Source organism: Zootermopsis nevadensis, unplaced genomic scaffold (genome assembly GCF_977971745.1).
Source record: "Zootermopsis nevadensis isolate Lab colony 2312 unplaced genomic scaffold, Znev_1.0 Znev_ptg000005l, whole genome shotgun sequence".
Classification (NCBI taxonomy): domain Eukaryota; kingdom Metazoa; phylum Arthropoda; class Insecta; order Blattodea; family Termopsidae; genus Zootermopsis; species Zootermopsis nevadensis.
Genome location: NW_028259137.1, coordinates 3,667,516 through 3,691,668, shown reverse-complemented (window position 1 = coordinate 3,691,668; position 24,153 = coordinate 3,667,516). Strand labels below are relative to the sequence as shown.

General features: G+C 39.8%; 1 protein-coding gene across 4 annotated transcripts in view; it reads left to right on the top strand.

The window, feature by feature from the left end:
- The window catches only part of LOC110841260 (band 4.1-like protein 4), a 334,673-nt gene that overhangs the window by 8,242 nt on the left and 302,278 nt on the right, over positions 1 to 24,153 (top strand). The window contains exon 1 of one of the 4 annotated variants that reach the window (XM_022086636.2): positions 6,908 to 7,324. The exons of the other annotated variants lie outside the window; for them this stretch is intronic. The gene's annotated coding sequence lies outside the window, so the exon portion shown is untranslated. Of the gene's footprint in view, positions 1 to 6,907; positions 7,325 to 24,153 lie in introns of those variants that run through there. 4 annotated transcript variants of the gene reach the window in all.

Below are 24,153 nucleotides of genomic sequence, written 5' to 3'. Positions count from 1 at the left end.
CTGTACTGTGTCTCGTGTCGCGTCTGAATCTTTGCCACAAACAATTTTTACTAATTATGTGAATAAGAGACTTGTATTCGTATGGTTCCGAAGGACAATAATGTATAATAAATTTGTTTTCGTCAACGAGGAATAAAGTAACAAGGATGTTTACCCATTTTGAGTAGCAACTGCCAAGAAAAATTGTCTCAGCTTTCGTCCAGTTGAGCCACTGATTATAAAATGTCTGCTCTCAAGACCAACTCATGTCATGTCCCTGCAGACGGTTTAGTATAGATGTTTCCCTAACTCCCTTTTATCTATTTTATTTTATTTATTTATTTAGTGTTCTGTCTGACGACAGGTCCATATGAACAGGATCATTCCATCCTTTTCTCTTCTCGGACTGGGACCTGTTCATATACGTTCTTGGCAGATGATCCAGAAGTGGTTTGCCATTGCCTTCTTCTGTGTGTGAATGGAGTAATTGTTGGGATGCCACGGAGGAAAACTCCGTGTTGCCTAGACCACGGCCTTGCCCAACACAAGTTATAAATTCGGGCACCGCCGAGGTACAGAACCAGCCTCCGAAACGTCGTGGGTTTTTTTAAAGAATAGACGATGGAAAAAGTCCTGACAATGAATAATTTTAAGTATCATCTACCGACGTCAAAACCGTTTAGAATTGAACTTGAATTTCGTGTACGCCTTTACAGCACTTTTTATCCAAAATCTTCCCATCTGAGTCTTCGTCCCCCCCCCCCCCCAAGTGCCCGCTTTCATTAAGTTCCTTCGATCGTCGCGTTAAGAGAATTATTCCTGTGATTGCTACGTATCTCCCTCATTTCATTCTATTCCCATTTCATTATCCTGGAAATATCAGGGCGTCTCTTCACGCAATATCCTCAAACCCATTGTTCGTTTCTCCAATTTAGATCCAAATATTCTCCTTAGTGATTTGTTTCCTCGCATACTGAAATTTTATTCTACGTTTCCAGCGAGAGAACTTACGCATTTGCTCGGGACATTATTTCAAGACTGTGAATAGTTGAAAATAAACAATGTTTCCAAGCGGAGAGAAGCTTCTATAAAATATCTGGGCGAGTACTTAATTGAGAAAATAGGTTAAGAATCTATAAAGACCTACTTTTAAATCCATTATGGGTTTGTATCTTTTGTGTTTGGATTTTCAGATAAGATACAAAATTAAAAAAAAAATTATAGTAGTAATAACTTTTTATAAAATTTATTATACCGTTAATTTTATCATGACTTATATTGTTGTTGTTCGCTAATATTTGAAATTTGGCTAAAAGGTATAATGATTTTATCATATATTCTGTCGTGAGTATATAATATATTTACCAGTACTGTACGTACCATCTCTGATTTTTTTTAGAGTGTGTGAGCAAGTTTAACATAAAGCTGTAACTATTTCATAGCGTTTCCATGGTACCTGTATTGTGCGTACGTCCTTAACGTGGATTTTCAGGGTTCTAATTACGTAAGTCTGTAGACGGGTAGTTTACCAAACGGGAATTAAGTGAAACGCTGTTATGAAACACAATAAGAGTCAAAACGCCTGCATTAGAACTATTTCCAGGTTCGTCACTGCAAAACACACACACAGTGGCAATACTTAATAATTTGGTCATGAACGCAGTCAGTAAAGTGACTGGACTGGACGGCCGGGGTTCGATTCCTCGCCGCTTCATGAATGTTTTTTAACTGGGAGAGCGAGACATAAATGTTTATCTTCGACTACCAAGGTCCCCAGGCTTTACCCGCTCGTCCTTTTGGTAGAGATAAGTTTAGTAAGGGTAAGGCATTTTGAAGTGTGAAAGGTTGGATAAAAAGTTTAATTGGGGAGAATTTGAGCAGGGTCTTACTGAGTTAGTTCATAATTTTGAATTTTGATATTAGCATTGGGAGGGTGAAATTTAGTTAAAAAAGTATTGATATTGGGGGGGGGGGATACTTTAGGGCGGAATTTTGATTTCAACATTCGTCTAAGTAATATAAGGATTCAGTCCGTACCGCGAAGTAAACACAACTCTTCACCATTAAAAAGATCAACTGTTTAACCTTTTGAAGTCAAAGCTCGTCTAAATATTACGTATTTAAGAATTGAGACCGTACCGCGAAGAAAACACAACACTTCAGCATTAAAATGATCAACTGTTTAACCTTTTGAAGTCAAAGCTCGTCTAAATATTACGTATTTAAGAATTGAGACCGTACCGCGAAGAAAACACAACACTTCAGCATTAAAAAGATCAACTGGTTAACCCTTTGAAGTCGAAGCTCGTCTAAATATTACGTATTTAATAATTCAGTCCGTACCGCGAAGTAAACACAACTCTTCACCATTAAAAAGATCAACTGTTTAACCTTTTGAAGTCAAAGCTCGTCTAAATATTACGTATTTAAGAATTCAGTTCGTACCGCGAAGTAAACACAACATTTCACCATTACGACGATCTACGCATTTACCAAGTATCGTCCAATGATTTAGGATTGGTTTACTACACAGTACAATGTCGATTTTAAAACCGTTCATTTTGTACGATTATTAAAGAGGACAGCCTCAAAAGATTAAAAGTCACATGGTTTGCTTCGAGGTCAGAATCGGATGTTGAAACGTCTGAACGTATCATTCAGTTTTTACGAAACGTACCGTGAACATTCAGATCTTTGAAAACGGAAGGCGCCTGCTGAGTTTCAATTAGACTAACCGCGATACACAATGCGTAGAGAAAGATGCCTATAGAGACGGGCGATTCCTGTCCGTCAGAGCTTGAAGGAGGACAATATAATCCTCGCAACAGCGACTAGCAGGTATTTCATCATGGTATTATCTGCAAATTAATTAGACGAAACATACCATTTCTGAACAATGTGTGAAATGTCAGATGTTACATCGAAACGTCATACATCAAGAATTAATCCGAATAGAGAATTTAATAAGTGTTAACACCGACAAGAGGAGATTAATACTACAATCACACTCCTAACCATGCTATTTTCTAGTCTAGCGGATCTAATTTTCGATAGGGAAGACAATTTTTCATTTATTATTCTCAAGGACGAATTCAATAACACTGAAATTTGCAGTCGAGTAATTATCAACTTCGCTTCGAATTGTGGATGTTCCGGGTTTAAATCTCGCCCGTGAGCTCGGCTATCATTACTAAGATTCTTCGTGATTTTCCTCAGTATCTTCACCCAAATGTCGGAATAGTAGATTGCCTTAAAATAGGCCAAGGCACCTTCCTTCCATAACCTTTCCTATTATTTGAAGCTAGAGCGTCGATCAACGTCGTTAAATAAAACGAAAATAGAAATAATTTTATTGACAGGCGTTGTTTACTTCCAAAAATTGTATATAGATTTATTTATGATTTCTATTGGCGTCTCGTTTCATAAAAGTTTGAACGATTACAATAATAATCCTGCCTTGACTGTGAACAGGTAGGCCTACGATAATTTACGCGGGCGTGTATTCAATCAGAATGGAGACGTTTGGCTATTTTACTTTGGAAAGTCCTGTATTTTTATGACAACCAAAATCGGAAAGAAGATGTCGTATTTATTTATATCAGTGTAGTGATAATTGGCCGCACGCGACCCACATCCGGCCCGAGACGACCTGTAACCAGGCGACAATTTTTTTTTTTAAATTTGTTACGAGTTACTACAAACTCATTTGTTTTATTTGTTTTGAAAGATTTGAAAAAAAAGTAATGACTCTTATTTAATCTGCTATTTTACGTACAAGTGCCATACATCATATTAACTTCAAAATCCTGCCGTAAAATATTTCTCAGGTAAAAATTATGCCAGAAGCGAATTTAAAATAATATATAAATGGATAATATTTTTTTTTACATTTAAATAAATATGTATTTGAGCATTTACTGTGGCAATGTATTGTTTATGAATGACTACTGTTAAAGTAATGAAAAATAGCTATCAGTTTTCGAAAACATTTCTTGGTTTTAGGGGAAGCTGTTCTTAAACCGGAGCGTTAGTTTAGGCCTCGGGGGGGGGGGGGGGTGACCATGGGACAGGCATTAGGGTGGAGGTTCAGAACGAAATAAAGGAACTTAATTTTGATTCGTCCAACACAGTATCCACTGTACATAAACATCAAACCGATACTTGTATGACATTTCTCAACAACACTTCAATTTACATAAAATTTATTAAGAGAATGACATATATATAAAACATTAAGATCTATAAATTTTATTTTAAGCATTTTGTAAGTGAATACTTAAAGAAATACAAGAAAAATTAAACCATTACTATACGAGGTGCGATCGGAAAGTTTCAAGACTGTGTCAATAGAGGGCGAACAGGATGTAGTACGAGCTTCTGCCGCTAGGGGGTGCGGCCTACATTCATAGTGAATCAGTGTGCCAGCCGGAATCATCGAATTAGCATTTGTTTCTTAGTTACGGGCGTTTTGGTAGTGCATTACACCGACCCTCCTGCGATTTCGGAATGGCGGATTTTCATGAACAAATCAAATTTTGCCAAAGAAGTTAAGGTTTATATGTGCCTCTCTTTGATTTTATCTTTGAAACTGAATAACCGATACTAATAGGTTAACGTAGCGGTAACGCCGTATACTTGTATTTGACAGGTAACCGGTTCGAATCCCGGCCGAACTACTACCATTCCCCTTTAGGGTTTCTATGGCTTTCGTCAGTAGTTTCAGAGAAACGTCCGTGTTTCTCCTTCAGAAAGCCTTTGCCGATTTCTAAAGCCGTAGGGATACACATTTTTATGTTCAACCTTCCCGTAACGTTCTGTGGTATATAACATCGTTATTTGAGCTAGCGTCGTTAAATAATCTAAGAATGCGTTCTGCTGTACAGGACAACGAAAGGGCTTGGCGTAGTTATAAGAGACGTTTCTTGAAATTTTCCCAACTCAGAAATTCGTGGTGATAAGGGAGGCAACGACGGAAAGTTTTTACTCAGGATTTTTTTAGACGATGGTTTAGAGAAGAATTCCCAACGTTTCTACACGTAATTGAATCCACACACTGTCAGTTAATATCTCAGCTCGTCATTTAGGGAGATGTGTTTGAAACATTGTCGTTTCAAATTTTACGTTACGTAACCTGAATGTCACACGTTAATATTCGCGCTGTCGCCATATTGTTATTTTTAGTTTTCTGAAAGAAATATGTTAATAAATGTATATTATTGGTATTTATTTACAAACGTCAGGATCTTACTATGAATTTCGTTATTAACGTTTCCAACTTAAAAGTTCGCGCAGCCACCATGTTTATATTTTTTTTTGACAGTTAGTTAAAATTTCCCACATGAGGACGTCAAATGTTATAATGATCACGCTCAATTATGTGAAACTCAATTAGCTGAGGTTGTTATTTCATTAAGGTACAGTTTTCTTAGCTCCATAGAAGTTTCCTAATGAGAATTATTTTTCGAAAACGTAGGTTCGGTGTTGAGTATTTGATGTTATCGTTTCAAAGACTACTCCATTTTGTCGTCCCTCGCCCTTCTGAAGACGGAGATTACTAAAATGGATGGCATATGTCTTAACAGTTCTCAAAAAACTAATCGCAGAGCTTAAAATCTCTCTTAACTGTGGTACACGTTTGTACAGGGTGTTTCAGTTAACGCGAAACCGTATAGTATCGAAAATGTGTCTGACTTCTGTGAAACGATATGCCATTATACTCAAAAAATACAACTTTAAAGGCCATAACGGGGATTATGGCTTCCTACTCATCACCAAATATTATTATCTTTATCAAATTAAGGAGAAGACATGTATCACGCATGGAAGAGACGAGGAATGCACAAAGTGTTGACCGGAAAACCTGAAGGAAAATGATTACTCTGAAGATATCGGGCCACAGAAGAGATGATACTATTAAAATGGGGAATAGGGTTAGAGGATTAAACTAAATTAATCTGATTCAGATTAAGAATCAATGGCGGATTATTGTTAATAAGTCAATGTAATTTCGGGTTTCGTAAAAAAGTTTGAACATTTTTGACTAGGTGAACGACTGTTGGCTTTTCAAGAAGGAATCTGTCCCATGTATTTGGTTACGCAAGGCTTTCACAAATGTGTTTTTATTTTCATTTATTTCATAAGCAGAAGTAATATAATAAAAGTAATAATTAATCTGTTGACTCATGCGCGTAAGTATTCAGCGCATCCATGTTCACAGATGGCCCATTTTCGAAATCCTAAAAATACTCTCTGTGCTGGAAAACACATTTGCTGAAATACAGTATCGTATTTTGAATTAATAAAATCTATTAGTATTGATTTAAGGTAATAAAAATTGATACTATTGAGATTTGTACTTTTAGTCTTATCGGTGGAAGAATCCCAACTTTAAAATTTTTTTGGTCACTTGTAAATATTAATATTTTTGTTTATTACGATGGCCACATTGTCCAGAAAGGCCACACCGGAGTACGTGTCGTACAGCGGTTTGTTTACCAATGCAAATTGTTCGGTATTAATGTAGAATGGAACGGAATTGTGTACAAATGTTTATTTTCCCCCTTTGTTGTCCGCAGGACGTATTTCTGTTAATTATTACATTTTTTATAGCATGTGTAGTGATTTGTTTCGTTTCAGGCAAAAAAAAAACATTTGATTCACAAGTTTTTAGTGTCTTTTTCTGTCGTTTGGTGGCGTAAGTCCCCAATTATAACATGGCGCTTGAGGGAAATTGGCACTCGCTTAACGATACGTATTTCGTTTTACGACTTATATCCAGGAGCGTGGAAGGGGGGGGGAACTGCATCTGATCCAGTGGTGCCAACCCCCACTCACTCAATCATCTTCATGTCCCATTGTCGGGCGTCGGCCGAAGTTCGATTCAGAGGCCTTGAGACTTACGTGTAGCAGCGCGCTGTTAGCTACCGGCCGGCAGTGTGCCGTAACTGGGCGAGTGGACGCGTTCAGTCTAGTGGAGACAGGCGAGCTGTTCATTTGCAGACGAGAGTGGCTCCGTGTGCATGCTTTTGCAGAGTCAATGTCCGACGCGCGCGCAAACCGGTCAGACCTCGAACAGTAGAGTCTGCTACAAAACTACGTAGCTGAATGCGATTACAATTGTTTCGTGATATAGGACATTAACCATAACAGCCTGTTTTTACGTATCAGGACCTCCATTGTTGTTGTTTTTTGAAAAGTTTAGTTGTGTGTAACAGAAGACTGAAACAACCTTCTTTTAAATTGTTAACTTTGCGTGTGAATGTGTGTGTACTGCATCGTGATGTTCAGAACTCAGATGTGGTGTTGAGAACAGGTGAAATAACTGGAAAGAAGACCACATAACCAAGTAAGTTGTTCGAATACAAAGTATTGAATTTTTACAGTGGTTCCGATAGGTTAACTGTGTGCTTTGGCTTCTATGCAGTCCCGTCCAACGCGTGACTTGGCCTAACGGTCAAGAGGTCATTTCCTAACCCTACCTGCTGCTAATGACTTGATAACAGAACGCTATGAAAATAATAAAAGTCGATTAATATTTCCTCGTGCTATGTCAGTCATTGTTAGGTTTTGTATGCATTGAAGTAATTGCAAAGGCTTTCAGCGTAGGGTTTTCCGTCACGCCCACTAACTTAACCTTCTAAGGTCCATTGTTAATTATATGTACCATTTGATTTAATACTAAATAAATCTGCATTTTGCTAAAAGTGTATTCGTGGATTCCGTATCGTGAAACAGAAGGTAACTAACTTTTTCCCTTGCAAGTTTTAACCCATTAAAGTCGTTTAATAAATTGTTAAACCGATCTCATTCGTGGTCTTTCTGAATTCTTCTTCCTTCGAAGTCCGTAGTTAAAAACTCTGCTTGGAAATCTGTAGCCTGGCATGCGGTGAACGTGACTTGTGCACTTCTTATAATCCGTAACGTCATTGGTTGTTTTGTTCTAACCTCAAATTCCTTGTGCACTTGCATTTATGCCTGTGTGTTGAAGTAACTTCTTTTCAGTTCACGTATAAATGTCGTGTGCGCTGCTTCGACCCCCTGTTTAACCCTGGATTTAAGGATCCAACCTTAGCTTAGGAACTCGATATTTTAATGTTGTTTAGGTGACTGTCGGCTTCAGATGGATAACAGAAACAAAGGTATCGAAATTATATATAAAGCTGGACTGCAAAAATGTTTCGTGACATCAATACAACAATGCAAACGAGTTGTTTTGTGTGTGGGGGGGATTTATTTGTTTTAACATCTTACAGAATAGCTTTACAGCAGATGTCTCGCGCATTATTGGACTATGCAAGCTTGTACCGTTATTTTTGTTTCGCAATTCGTGATTGACGGGTTGCGTTTTGAAAGGGGTATTCTGCATTTTATGTGTCTTAATAATTATCCCCGTTCTACACACAACGTCTTGAATTAATATTTCTATTGGAAGAACTACTTCTTACGTGGCGGTTTTAAAGTTAATAAATACTTCATTGTGGCCTAATAAAATCCAAATATGTGCTGTTTTTAAGCAATGAAGCCGTTTTATACAACATACATGACTGTCTTATGACGTTTACGTACGGTGATACGTTTTTAAGCTAATTTATACCTTAGACTGTTTATTTATGTTTTCATTCGAAATATGAAGTCTAGCTCAACTCTGAGAGTTAAAGAGAGAGAGAGAGAGATGGAGGGAGAGAGTCTTGGGGGGGTAGCAATAGGTATTACTGTTTTAACAGGGAGGGGATATACATTTTTATTTGCGGTTACGAAGATCCGTCCTTCGGCTATAGATCGATTTAGTAAAGGTAAGGCATTTGGAAGTGGAAAACGTGAGATAAAAAGTGGAGTAGGAGAGAAATTTAATATTTGCCTTGAAAGGGTGGCGTTTAATAAACGTTTTTATGTTTATATGGGGGCTACTTTAGGGTGGAATTTTAATATTAGCACTGGGGGGGGGGTTGCATGAGATGCATGCAGTGCAACGTGGAATTCAGCATTTGCTATAGGACCGAGGAAAACAAAGGAAAACCTAGATTTTGATGGCCGGTGAAAGGACCTTCCGATTGGGTACTGACTTCCATCCAGCAATCCTGCATTTAAATACGCGAACTCGTCATCCCAAGCTCTTAAAGTAATTATTTAAGAATGTAGTCCGTACCGCGAAGTAAACACATCTCTTCACCGTTACAAAGATCGACTGGTTAACGCTGTTTAAGGAAATAATCGCTGTTTACAGTGAGAATCATACGAAATCCATAAATACGAAATACAAAGTTATTGATTGTTAAAGCAGGTGGAACATTTAGATACGTCTGTGCTGGTTAAATCTGGACTTGGCCCAATACGATTTTCGGATATTTGTCGATCCAGAACGATCCCTAGAAAGTGAATATCCATACAAAAATATATTTATACGAACTTCACACTGCGTATGCAAATTGACTAAAACTTTTCATCTCAACTGATCGACTTGGTACATTCTCAAAGTAAGAATTCGACAGTGTGCTTTCTCCCATAAGCGTGTTTGCCTTTCAGTTTTCTCGGAAGTGTTCTGAGTAAGACCACGCCTCACATTTGCTAGGGGGAGGATCTGAGTGTTACGAGATTGTATTTCACCCTCAGTGTGTTATCAAACTCTGTGATGGGCGAATGATCTTCTATCCTCGCGGAAGTGGGAGGTTGAGAGGTTTATTAAAATTCTGTGGAGTACGTGGCAAGTTACGAAACAGTGTTTTTTTTTTATATATTCACAGAATTTAACTGCGGAAAAAATATGTAATTGAGGGGCCAGAAACATGTTTTGGTAGATCGTGGCTCAGCGAATGCGTAATTGATTTTCCACCCCCCCCCCCCCCGTTATTCAGCACCACGTGAAATGGAGGTCCTTTAAAATATACTGACCCCTATGAATAGGTAATAATTAATTTCTCGTACCTACAGTTTTATTTTAAATTTTGAGGGGATTTTTTGTGTGGTTTTTTGAAGCGTTTTAAGTTACAGACTCCACACACACACACAAGATCCTCTTCAGCCTGAACACATTCTTACGTTTATGAAACGTAAGTCACAATTTTGCGGTCAGGTATAATAATCCTATTTTAAGCGCGATATTCGATTCCAAAACGTGGTCTGCAAACCTTTAATTACCCCGGGCCACATTCCCGATTCACTGATCGCCCTGATGATGGGAGCAGCAGTGACCTCCGAAACGTTGGTAAATGATGTAACTGGCGCGGGTCACATGCGGCTCGCAGACCGTAGGTTGCTCTACACTATTCTAACGGAACAACATATTGAGGCGATCTCTAGAGATAATGGGAGTTTCGTGTTTTTTACCAAATGGTTTTATTTTTGAGGTTGAACGAATCGAGGAGGATGAAGTGGGCGGGGCATATAGCACGCACGGCAGAGTTATACGTGTATAAAATATTTGTGGTAAAATCTTGAAGGGAGTAGACCGTTTTGGAGACGTACGCGTCCGTAGGGTGGTGATTCTTTTGCATTGGGATAGGTCCCAGTGACGAGCTCTTGATGACCGCGGTAATGAAACACGTTCTGTGTTTTGAGGAGGATTTGTTGGCCGTTGGCTCTCAAGGACTCTGTGGTATGAAGTTAGTTGTTACACGATTCCCCAACAAATTGTGCTTTTCACATGAATGCAGGCCCCTTGTTTACAAACTCTTTGTTCTGTTAAAATGTAAACACCAACCTCGAGGCCGCTCCACCTGCTGGTAAACACTGGTCCACCGGGTGGACAAACAGTGCTGCTTCCGAATGGTACCTGGCACCAAGTGATTTAGTGTCTCGAGGCGTAGAATGCGTGGAGCCTAAACTCCACGCCCATTTCCAAATTCATATAATATCCGACTCCTTCGGTTACGATTTCGTATGTAGGTCGTGTGAAATCATTCTTCAGGACTGAGATGTTTCGTGGTTTTACTCAGTCCTAGGTAAACGGCTACGTAGATTACTTGCTTAACTTTTATAACCATGGTTGTTCCTCAGGGTTTTGGCGCCGTCTTGACTTGTAGGTTGATATCGTCGTTTCGGAGAAGAATACTGTTTCCATCATCAGGACTGAAGTGGAGGGATTTGTGTAGGGTTAGAGGAAGGACCCACTCAAATATCCCTTTCTTCTAACCCTACACAAATCCTTCGAACATGGTCCTGAAGATGGAGACAGTATGTTTCTCCGAAACATACGGTCATCTACTGACGAGTCTACACGGCAACAAAATGTCCTCGCCGCTGTCAAAATCTCACATCTCCCACCTCACCTTTTATATACGGCGTGTCGAGTAAGAAGAACGCTGGTTTACCGACTCTCGCGTCCGGTTTTGACCGAGTGAGAATCTTCCACACGTCATGTGTAGATTAAGATAACCTTCATGAATGGGGGTGAAATGCCGACCAGTTTATCCATAAATAATAATTCAGACCGGCCTTCAGGCATACCTCGGAGATATTGCGGGTTCGGTTCCAGACCACCGCAATAAAGCGAGTCACACGAATTATTTTGGTTTCCCAGTGCATATAAAAGTTATTTTTATACTATACTGTAGTCTATTAAGTGTGCAATAGAATTATGTCTAAAAAACGATGCGAGAATTACCAAAATGTGACGCAGAGACACGAAGTGAGCGCGTGCTGTTGGGAAAATGGCGCCGATAGACTTTCTCGACGCAGGGTTGCCACAAAACTTCGATTTTTTTTAAAAAAAAACGCAATATTTGCGAAGCGAAATAAAACGAGGTATACCTGTAATTAAAAATTCTGTTTTCCACCAGTTTGTTCTGTTTAAAACATTCTAATTGCTTTAAAATAAATACGTATCAACGGAAATGTAAGTTAGGGATTTGCTGGTTTGATCTGCCGTACAATAATTATGCCCAATTCAACTATTTGTTTATGTAATGGTATTGTCACTAGGTTGGACTCTCTCTCTCTCTCTCTCTCTCTCTCTCTGTATATATATAGAGTCGAATGGTGTATTTTTTTATGAATGTACAGTACCTAGTAAGTTGTGAAGGGATGTGGAAGGAAATGGTCATTGGCTAATTTCAGTTGCCATATTTTTTTCGATTATATGACGCTATCGATTGTGAGGCTTACTCTTGATTTAGTAATAGGTTTACAGGAAAAAAAATATATTAAAATTTGGGATAGTCAATATTAAAACATAAAACTTCTCTGTATTAATGATTTAGGAATATTCTCTGTTGTTGTCCCATAGACATACAGTATAATTTTTCGACATCGACTGTTAGACGCCTTCAGATATAAGACGCACCCCGATTTAAGAAATTTTAAAAATATTAAAAGAAATTGCGTCTTAAAATCCAGGAAATACCGTGTTATTATCCCGGAATTTTCCTGGACGAACTAATTAAAACGAAGAAACATCTTTTAAGACAGGCAGAGCGGGGTTTGAACCCGTCACCTCTGAGGAATGCTAACCACGTTTCCCCGTAGTTAATTTTATGTTTTTCACTTTTTTAATTATCGCAATGTGTTCTGGGTAGAATAAAGTGGTAAATTCTGTAGTTTGAAGTTTAATTACTGACAAGGAAAGACAACGCAGACGGACGAAGGCAAACATGCATGCTTTGCGCGGGAGTCGAACCCACGATTCGAGCGATCAAGATCTGTGCGTGGTCACTGTGCTCAGTAGCAGCACGTCGTGATGTTTGATTGTCTTTAAATAACACAGGAAAGTGTTCCTACAACTTCGATATTAGTCATGGATTAAATAAGGAACAAAATCGTGAGGACACGATAACTGGATAGGAGGAACTTCTAGTCTTTGACAGAAATAAAGCACGCCAGTATTCTCGTTTGCTGCCATCTGTTTCTTTTTCTTTTTCTTTCAATGTTTTGTTTTCACGTACCTTAGATCAAGTTTCCCCCACCTCTTAATATTCGGATTGCTATTTTAACTTTATCGTATGCACGTGTCATATCTGAAACGTCTTGCATGTTTAATTACAGGAACTTGAAATACAAATGGAGTGGACATGTTAACAAAACGGCACACGTCTGTTTCTGCCTCATTAAAGATTCTTCGTACATGCACAGAAATTAATTTGTGAGATTTGAGGTTTTCACGGCGGTGATTTTGAAGATGGATGTCTTCTGGGTTGTTGCACCGTGCATTTTGGTTTACAATTTACCGACGTACCAGACATGATTGTTGCTTCCATCATTAGAACATCATCGCCCTGATGATGGTGGCAGCAAAGACCTCTGAAACGTCGGTAAACTTGTACCAGACTACACGGCGCTACAACCCAAAAGACAGTCAGGTAGCCATTGGACCGGAGGACGTGGACCCCGGAGGCTATCATGACTTGAAATCGAACGGGTTTTGCTGTGTTCCGGTGTATGGGCTTGGACGACGAAAGTGTTAACCCGGCTGACAAGGTTAACGGACCTCTCCGCATATGATAACGACGTCCTCCCCCAGTATTGTCAGGGTGATTAAGTCGAGAAGAATGAGATGGGCTGGGCATGTAGCGCGCATGGATGGGACAAGAGGTGTGGAAGCCTGAGGGGAAGAGACCTCTGGGGAGACCTAGACGTAGATGGGAGGATAATCTCAGGCGGGATCTATGGGAGATAGGAGTTGAAGGAGACTGGATTTTGTTGGCCCAGGACAGGGTCCGGTGGAGGGCTTTGGTTAATTCGGTGATGGACCTTCGGGTTCCGTAAGCCATCTAGTTGATTGGGTCCACTATTTGGGAAGCCTGAGGGGAAGAGACCGCTGGGGAGACCTAGACGTAGATGGGAGGATAATGTCAGGCGGGATCTATGGGAGATAGGAGTCGAAGGAGACTGGATTTTGGTGGCCCAGGACAGGGTCCGGTGGAGGGCTTTTGTTAATTCGGTGATGGACCTTCGGGTTCCGTAAGCCATCTGGTTGGTTGGGTCCACTATTTGGGAAGCCTGAGGAAAAGAGACCGCTGGGGAGACCTAGACGTAGATGGGAGGATAATGTCAGGCGGGATCTATGGGAGATAGGAGTCGAAGGAGACTGGATTTTGGTGGCCCAGGACAGGGTCCGGTGGAGGGCTTTTGTTAATTCGGTGATGGACCTTCGGGTTCCGTAAGCCATCTGGTTGGTTGGGTCCACTATTTGGGAAGCCTGAGGGGAAGACGCCTCTGGGGAGACCTAGACGTAGATGGGAGGATAATCTCAGGCGGGATCTATGGGAGATAGGAGTTGAAGGAGACTGGATTTTGTTGGCCCAGGACAGGGTCCGGTGGAGGGCTTTGGTTAATTCGGTGATGAACCTTTGGGTTCCCTAAGCCATCTAGTTGGTTGGGTCCACTATTTGGGAAGCCTGAGGGGAAGAGACCGCTGGGGAGACCTAGACGTAGATGGGAAGATAATCTCAGGCGGGATCTATGGGAGATAGGAGTTGAAAGAGACTGGATTTTGTTGGCCCAGGACAGGGTCCGGTGGAGGGCTTTGGTTAATTCGGTGATGAACCTTCGGGTTCTGTAAGCCATCTACAGGGTGGGTGGGAAGTAAGTAGACATTTCCAATGCAAAGCGATTATTTAATGCCTACTTACTTCCCACCCACCCTGTAGTTATAATGCGATATGATGATAATGACAAGAAAGAGCCCTCCTTGGGACTTCGTAGTTCCTCAGCTTGTTGAGAAATTCCACGCCTTTTATGGAATATGAAGGTTCTTTTCCGTCCTCGAAAGAACTGCTTAGTAGAATGCATTTCATACTTTCAAATCATATTTAATAAAAGTATCATAAAACATCACGGCTTAGGTCACTCTTTCTGCATCATCTGCAGGTATAAGATTCTACCGTCCATCACTTCTCGGATCTACCTGCCTTTCTTTTTCTTCTTTTGATTTGTAGTGTAAAAAAAATTTAAAAGGTTTTGAGTTTAGATTCGTCGCTATGAAATGCTCCTGCCAACTGGTTCTACGGGTGTTCGTGGTGTTAACATTTTTTTGTATTATGTTCATACGATGTTTATCTACTTTTTAAAAGTTCTCTTGTCTTCACATTTGTCTTCAGTTTGAAATCTTTGCGTCTAGTTTTCCAATTTATAATTTTTTATTCTCGCTGATTATGTACGAATTTTTTATTTATTCACTAATATATTTAAAAACGAACTTTAATGTTTCAGAGTACAATGTCCAATTATGTGACTGAGGAAAAATGAGTTGAAAATAATGTGGGTAGAAGCGACAGTGTCATAAAGTAGGATCATGTACTTACATTTTCCTTTAGGGACTGAATATAATCACGAAATCCTGACGTAGGACTTCAGGAGTCTGAAGCAGAAGTGTTAACTACGTGATAGGTTAGGTTAGGTTAGGTCTAAGTGAGTCTTTTGATTAATAATATGACAAGAACACAGGCATTTTAGTAAAATTTGAGATTCTCGCGGTTGTGATACCAAGATGGTTGTGTTCTGAGTTGTAGCCCCGTGTAGTTTGGTAGACGTCGGTAGATTTCTACCAGACTACACAGTGCTACAGCCCGGAAGACTGGAATCAAGGTTTATCTGGTAGTTTTGTTGCACGATCTGGTAAAAGTAATCCAATACCGCTGATTGGGCAAACAACTACAGGTGTTTTTCTCAAGTACGCTAGTTTAATGTCGAGAACAGTTTGTTTAGCTGTTAACTGACTGATGAGAGAACAGTGAACGTGCTGATAGTAGCCCCATGCATGCACGTAGAAACTTGCTCAGCGTATCTTAATCGATTAGCACTCCTGAGACTGGAGAGAGAGAGATTCCTAATGGTGAACGGCAAATTCTTTAATCTGTTAAAGCAGGAATTACCGGAGACCTGTCATTATATTTGGCCTTCAAAACTGACACCAGAACTGATGTATTTTTAACGATAATTTATTGGAATGTATATGGCTAATTGCAAACAGTGTTAATACACATCAACTTTTCACGTATTTTATTTGTTAATTTTATTGTTTACTAGAAATTAAACGCTCAGTTAGGCGGTAAATTTTCAGGCTCGCTCACAACTACACGTTGCAGAATTTTGCCAATTAGCTTTGCCCAGTGTCTGGCCATCCGTTTGTCCGCACGCAAATTCTATAAAATTTTTGAAAGGATTTCCATTACGTTTTAAACTGGTGATTTTTTTTTACCAAAATTTGTTCATCTCGTACAAAAAGAGGCACGTTAAATTACGATATACATGCAATTTTTCACGAGGAAGTGATTGGGCGTGTAGTCTCCAGGTACCCTGGTTACCATAGTTACCTGAAAATTCACAAACCACCCGTACAGCTCTGACGTCACTAGCTCCAATCTCGTAGGTCAGATTGTGGCGAATCCGCACAGATATTTTTACTCTGCTCACAATTCGTGGATCGTTCAGAAAACAGAAAATTTACTAAATGTACGTGGGCCACAGAGGGGACATCGGAGAACGGCTTGCGGGCCGTGGGTTAAGAACCCCTGCGTTAAACAGAGACACCAACATTTACGTACAAATAAAATTAACGTTAATAGTTGAGTAGCGGAATGCAAGTGGGTCTCGTGAATTTAACCGATCAAATATTCTGTCCGACGTCACCCTCCACGTTGGGCTGTGGAGTCAGTACTAAAACCCCTGACTCCGCCATAAAAGCTCAATATGTATTATTAAGGGTAAACCTACTAAAATGATAAATTGTACCATAAGAAATTTCATCATCACCACGTAAATCATCAACCTACTTTTTAGACTTATATCCTATATTTAAATATACGTCTAATGGTTATTGCAGAAATTGGTTGATTTGTAGAGAGTTTGTATTTTTGTAGCCAAAGTTACAAAGCATTATTCCCACACAAAGTGGATCTCCCCTAAGCGTTAGGCCGCCGGCGGCTCACACGGTATAGAAATTGTTCTTAAGATTTTATATCGAGGTCGGAGTCGGTACATTTTTACCGACTCCAACTCCGTCTCCGTCTCCACAGCCCTGTTGGCAACAGTGGATACAGAACACAAGTTATTCCGATTTGCACTCTTTCTATGAACACATTCTCTCATCTCACGGATTGTTACAATTTCCTCTGACTTTAAAAACGCATTTTACATCCTAAACGTGATTAGAATGTCCGTGTCTTATTCTGGACGTGCTTGGTTCAGTCCCTCTGTCCCGGTTTTATTATTATTATTATTATTATTAGTGTTCTGTCTGACGACAGGTCCATATGAACAGGATCCTTCCATCCTTTTCTCGGACTGGGACCTGTTCATATACGTTCTTGGCAGATGATCCAGAAGTGGTTTGCCATTGCCTTCTTCTGTGTGTGAATGGAGTAATTGTTGGGATGCCACGGAGGAAAACTCCGTGTTGCCTAGACCACGGCCTTGCCCAACACAAGTTATAAATTCGAACCCGAGACCCCAGGATTACAAGGCCAGCGTTCTAACTGCTAGACCACCGTGGCGGTAATTTGTCCCGGTTAAGAATATTTTGTGGTGTTCCTAATTTTTCGAAGGCGCATATGACAAGTTCTAAAACGCGGTACTCTGTGGGCGAATCTGTGAGTTCTACGCCCGTTACAAGTAGAAGGCAAGGATATAATTGTTCGTGGAGAGAAACAGATGAGGATGCATATAAGGCCCGTTGTAACTCGCTACCTTGTTTCCTACGTTGGTAAAGTTTTTGGTTTGCGCGGTTTGGTCCCGACTTCTGTAGTATTTGGGAGCTTAACTGACACTCCTGGCTTTGTCGGTTAATATGATTTATTATCCGTTTTTCTCAGTCACTACAAGCAAATGATGTGATAGACCTTTTCGTTAAAATAGTGTACGGAATTCTTATTTTACAAACCTTGCCATCTGTTATGGGCCTGTGGGACGTCCCGTATTTGTTACGCTCAGAGTATATTTCCTGACTTGTAAAGTTTACTGTATGGTCGACAGCGGCAGACATGGCTGACCTCTGCCATATGGTTGACCTCAAATGAAACGTGCTATAGTTTCGTTACGGATTCAGAATACGAACCAAGTACTGGCTGGTGGGAATTATATTTTGCGTCTCCAAGAACGTTTCCAGCCAGTGGCGGTTTATGTGCGTGAAACGGAGAATGTTTCATTCATACTTTCACCAGACTGCGCGACAGTCCAGAAGACAGCCATCTTAATAACAATTAAGTCTCATTTTAAAATGTTTCTCAAGTAATGAATCGGATGTCCTCGTATTGACTAAAATATAATTACTGAGTCTTATGTGAACCTGTTTGCAATAGTAGATGATGTTAGTACCATTGCTACGAGGTATAATTTAATTTCTTATCGGTTGTAACACTGTGGCCCGCGAGTCGATAATCAATAGTGAACGCGACTGTTAAGAACCTCTCATCTAAACTTATCAATTGGCTTCGAATTTGTGATAGTGATTAATTTATTATATTGATGTTATGTAGGACATTGTATGGTTCTGATTTGTATTTTATGCTCTCGACGTTTCGGGAGTTGGTCCCAATCCCGTCTACAGGTGGATGATGGTTGTCTTTATAATAGAATTCTTTTTTCGAGATCTGTGCTTCACGATTTGGGTAGAATCGTAACACTGCGAAGTCCCATTCTGATTTCCGAAGTCTGTATTTCCCCTGGGGTACACCTACACGGATAGAATTGTGATTTTCTGGAAGAAGCAGCTGGTCTTTGCTGTATTTTAGAACTGCACTTTAAAAATAACAGGTGCAGCGAACCGGGATAGGTGAGCTGTTGGACCGCAGTTCGATTCCTGGGTAGGACAGATTTGTCTCTATTTTTTTATTACGTGGCACATCCAATATCCTATTCAGTTGGTACCGCACAAAGTGTTATCATTTAAAACGGAGTGGGACTTCTATTTAATGCTGAGGTATGCCTCCATGTTTATCTCCATGACCCCCATACGCCGATGTGGTATGTCTCTGTAGCAGCTTAGCAACATCGATCGTACCCTCCTGATTAATTTTATTATCTATTATAATAATTCTGTTTTACATCCTTTGACCTCTATACAGGGTGATTCAAAGCTCTAGTACAATTCTTTGGGGGTTGTTGAGGATGAAGTAGAAAACGTAAATACACCTTTCTCAGATTGGCCACCGTTTCCGTTTTTAAGTATGTGATGCTTTTAGCAGATTCTCTGTAGCACGTTTAAGTCGTCACTTCACAGTACTTTATTTCTAGTAATTTTCTGTCCGTGTTAGTGGGGACTTGGTAGACTTGTTACCGGCGCTGCTGTCCGAGTCTGACAATTGCTTTTAAAGAATCTGTAGTTCCACAAATTCTCACCTCGGAGCCCCCCCCCCCTCCATCAATTGATCAAAGTAACGCAAAGCGACGTCAACGTATAAACGTCGTGACGCCGAAACGATGTCGAATCTGAAGCAATTTTATTAAAATTTTATCCGAAACGGTGACAGATATGCACAAGAAGGTTATTTAAATTTTATCCTTCAAGTTCTGTACCATATAACCTTAAAAACATCGTATTAGAGCTTTGAATCACCCTGTATAAAGTATGTTCAGTAATTGATACATTTCCATTTAGTAGTTTTAAGCAGGCTACAGAATATTTATTTTATAATTCTCCCAGTCCAGTTTTCTCCTAACAGAACAAATCGACCAAAAGCAGGTTTAATGTCTGAGGCAAAATTACATTTAAGATTTACCTTACCGCCTTTGCCAATAATATTACCAATTAAAGCAGACAATTATTTTAAGTTATAGTACCAGTAGTGGTCGCAGTCAGGATGTGGAGCTCCCAGCAGACTTCGCATGACGTCAAATATCGCAGTCCTGTTAAAATTAGTGTGGTAAAGTAATTCGATTGGAATTGTAACGGAATTGGACCCCCCAAATTGTGAGCCCTGGGGGGTTGCAGAAACTGACCACGCCACTGTTAAAGCAGCGAGCATAACTCATAACTGCCACGAGACCAAAGTTATTGCTCATTGTTCAAGCTATGAAGCAACAATTAATCAAAAACACTTCTCATATTCTGTTGGGGCTCGTTGGGTACTCGGTATATACGTATATGTATCACTGAAACTTACGTGAATCGTGTGCTAAAACAATTGGCTATAAATCAGAATGGAAACGGAACAAAAGGTAGGTAGGTATAATGTTTCATGAGCAGTGTAACACAGGGATCATTAAAATCTAACAAAACGCATTACGTAATTTATTAATTGGATTATAATAACTTTATCAAAAATCGATCATCACGTTTTATCTGTAAACAATACAGAAAGTTATGGGTCACGTTTAAATGCCCAAACGCTTCGCCTTCCAAATCCCTGTTCCTGCAATCATGAAACTTAGTTTACTATTACTTATATTGTCGGTGTTGATCTTCAGGGTTGTAAGCAGATTTGTGGACGTTTATGCGTTTAAACTAACATTACGTAAGAACATAATGCCTCTAACGTACATACCACACGACGTTAACACCTAGTAGACAGAGATCAAGACTGATCTTCCTGATGATGGAGGCAGAAAATACATGTGAAACGTTGGGAATGTTTACCAACGACCCCGAAGACAGCAATTTTCATATTTGTCGCCGTGAGAACCACAGATCTCATTATACGTTTTATTTAAAATATTTTGGAATGTATTTAATGATTCTTGGTTTTGGTTACCTAGTTATCGGTTTTTTCAAAAAAATTCTGTACATTAGTTATTAGAAATGAGGGTTAATATCAGTGTAGAATGCAGCATAGCACGGAACGCAGTTGGAAAATGTATGTACGTGATCATGTGTTGAGAGATTTTAAGTAAACATTAGAAAGGAAAACAAGATTTGATAATTTATAATCCTTACTGAAATACAGACTTTTAATTCGTGGTCGTAATATGAAATAGGAAACGAATAATTTCTATATGTACCATAAATAATTTCTGCATGAACGTAGCACCAGGTATTTACGTTCTTCACAGAAAAAAAAAAACTTAACCGATTTGAAAGCCCATCTGTTGTATTTTCGCTATTATCATCAGTAACATACAGTGCAATAATATATTATAAAACTGTAATCATCTGTATTGTTTCGAGCCGGGAATATCTCCGTGGAACTGCTGTAGCTAACAGGCCCATTGTCCACACCCTCGTGAGTAAATCCCGGTGGAGTAAGGACAATAACAGCTCTAGAACTGAAAGTCCGGTGGGTCGCTTAACCCCTTGTAAAAATCCTCAGAGGATTGTGTACCGCCTGCCCATGTTCTCCGACCCAGAATGTGGAAGGGTCAGGCGTGGGGAAGTCTAGGGTGAAGCCATGAATTGTGTACCTCCGGGATGAATGCTACCGTTGAGCAAACCTGGAGGACCCAGCTGAGGTTTGCAAAGTCACAGAAAGGTAAATTCTGGTTTGCTAAACCTCGTTTTGGTAATCCCCAAGGGAAATTTCTCTCGCATTGCAATCCCCGAAGATGATTTTGGAAACTGGGGACAATGCCGGGGTGTCCTAGAGCCAACCCTCCAAGAGGGTGGGGACTTCGAAATTTTCCCGTAATAATTGACGAGCACAAAGAAACTAGGTCGTTCCAAATTGGGACTTAAGTTGATTTGTTAGGATAATGTTCTACGTTTCATAAGTGCCTTTTTTTTTACGTATCATGTAGTGTAGCATATTCTATGTATTGTGGGGTTTTAAAATATGATTTAGTTTTTACACAATAACCTCGCACACCTACGAACTCTTGTCATGTGGAAGATTCGCTCGGATGAGTTTATTCTACAATTTTCTATTTCCAGACTCATACTAAAGCGCTGATTTGTAACAGTGAATGTTGTGTTTGGTGAATAGGATTTTGCACAAATATACATGACTGCATAAAATCGATTCTTTGCGGTATTCTAAACTACGTGTGGTAACTTTTATTTAATTTAAAGCTACGGTTGCATCTCTGTGCAAGGCTGGCACATGGTGAACCGTCAATAATGTTATATATATGCCATCCCCCGCCAGAATTAAAAGAAAAATTTGATTTATATTTCAAAAAAATGTTTTAACATTATTTTGGTGGAACAAATCGCTTATAAAGATAACATTGTCTCTGTACGTTTCTATGGATACAAAACTAGACGTATTTTTATAATTTAAGCACTGAATGTGAGTAGCCATCTGTTACTTCAACCCTTAAAATGGGGGTAGAGTAGTGAGAAACAATATATTAACGGGGTGAGATAAATTGTCGGATTTGAAGGTTCCCAGGCATTATCCGCTCGTCATTATGGTAAACGTTGTTTGAAGAGAATGTATAGTGATGAGAAGTGTAGCAGACGAGAGAATTTTAACTTGGTCTTTAATATTTATTTTAATCTTGGGAGTGCAGAATTTGGTGAAATTTCGAAGTTCTGATGTTAATTTTAGGAACGAGCTAATATGGGCGAAATTTTTATTTTTTTTTATTTTGGATAGGCCGCATTTGAGGCATACAGTTTTCAAAACGCGTGCCTCACATACAAATTTAAGAATTCGGTTCTTACCTCAAAGAAAACGTCAAACCTAATTATAATACGCAATTGCTAGATGGTGTTGTTCAAAGATCAAATCGCTGCTTACACTGACAATTGTATGAAACTTCATTGTCAGTGAATGTCCTAGAATGTGGTACATATTTGTACAACAGAACTTTATAGAAGGGGTTATCAACACGTTGCCCGCGGGACTCGCGCGGTCCGTTGATTTTGTTGTTGCAAAAAAAGCGTTTATTTTTTATTAATACATGACGTCATCGACATAAAACATTCAATGTGAAATGAATAATTAATTATTTATTTATATTATTTTATTTATTTAGTGTTCTGTCTGACGACAGGTCTATATGAACAGGATCCTTCCATCCTTTTCTCGGACTGGGACCTGTTCATATACGTTCTTGGCAGATGATCCAGAAGTGGTTTGCCATTGCCTTCTTCTGTGTGTGAATGGAGTAATTGTTGGGATGCCACGGAGGAAAACTCGGTGTTGCCTAGACCACGGCCTTGCCCAACACAAGTTACAAATTCGGGCACCGCCGGGAATCGAAGCCGAGACCCCAGGATTACAAGGCCAGCGTCCTAACCGCTAGACCACCGTGGCTGAATAATTAATATAACCGAATAAAATTTGTTAAAGAATATTATTGGGAAATATATGAACCTGCTTGCAGTAATAACGTCTAAGTTAGAGGCATCTTTTATTAAGTTGGCATGTTGTCCTTTAGAAATTGTGAAAGCGGATGAGACCATTATATTTTTTTTTATTTTATGGAACTTTTCTCCTGTGCCGAAGGCAGAACGTAGATTCTATTAATTTAGCTTTCGGGTGAGCGCCTCGTCTAATGTTTGGTTTCAACCAACGCAAACATTACAGTAGCCATTTTCAAGCCGAGTTTGATGAGGTCGGGCCATTTCTGAAGGTCGAAAGACGAGGTACGTTGAACTCCGGCAGCGAAAATCTACGAACAGATTGTAGACTGAAGGCAAAGATAAATTCTGAAAGTAATATTTGACGTAAGAGATGGAGAGAGAGAGAGGAGACAATTGAATGACGAAGAACTTCATAATGCTCATTTACTCTTGTTCAAATGGAATATGATAATTCCTGAAGAATGCCACGGGATGGACGTGTAGCACGCATGACTGAGATGATGAATGCGCTAAATGTCCTCATTTTGAAACACCTTGTAGTTATCAGTCTTTTTCCGACTGCCTCTGAGGAACAAAAGCGCTCCTACTTCGTTAAGGTAGGAATCCGTAAGGAGGGATCGACCTTTCATCTTCGCCGGGGAGCGTCTTGTGACCTCTTTGATGGACCGCCTTCCCTGTCAGCAGACCTACGGCCCACCCGATACTGGAACGTTCACCGTCAAAGACTGTTCTGTCATGGAATCTTTTCTGGTAGCAGTTGGTCAGAACGAGACAAATATATCGCGTACTTCTCTTTGCTTAATCAGCCAGATAGCCACGGTGGTCTTGCGGTTAGAACGCTGGCCTTGTAATCCTGGGGGTCTCGGGTTCGATTCCCGGCGGTACCCGAATTTATAACTTGTGTTGGGCAAGGCCGTGGTCTAGGCAACACGGAGTTTTCCTCCGTGGCATCCCAACAATTACTCCATTCACACACAGAAGAAGGCAATGGCAAACCACTTCTGGATCATCTGCCAAGAACGTATATGAACAGGTCCCAGTCCGAGAAAAGGATGGAAGGATCC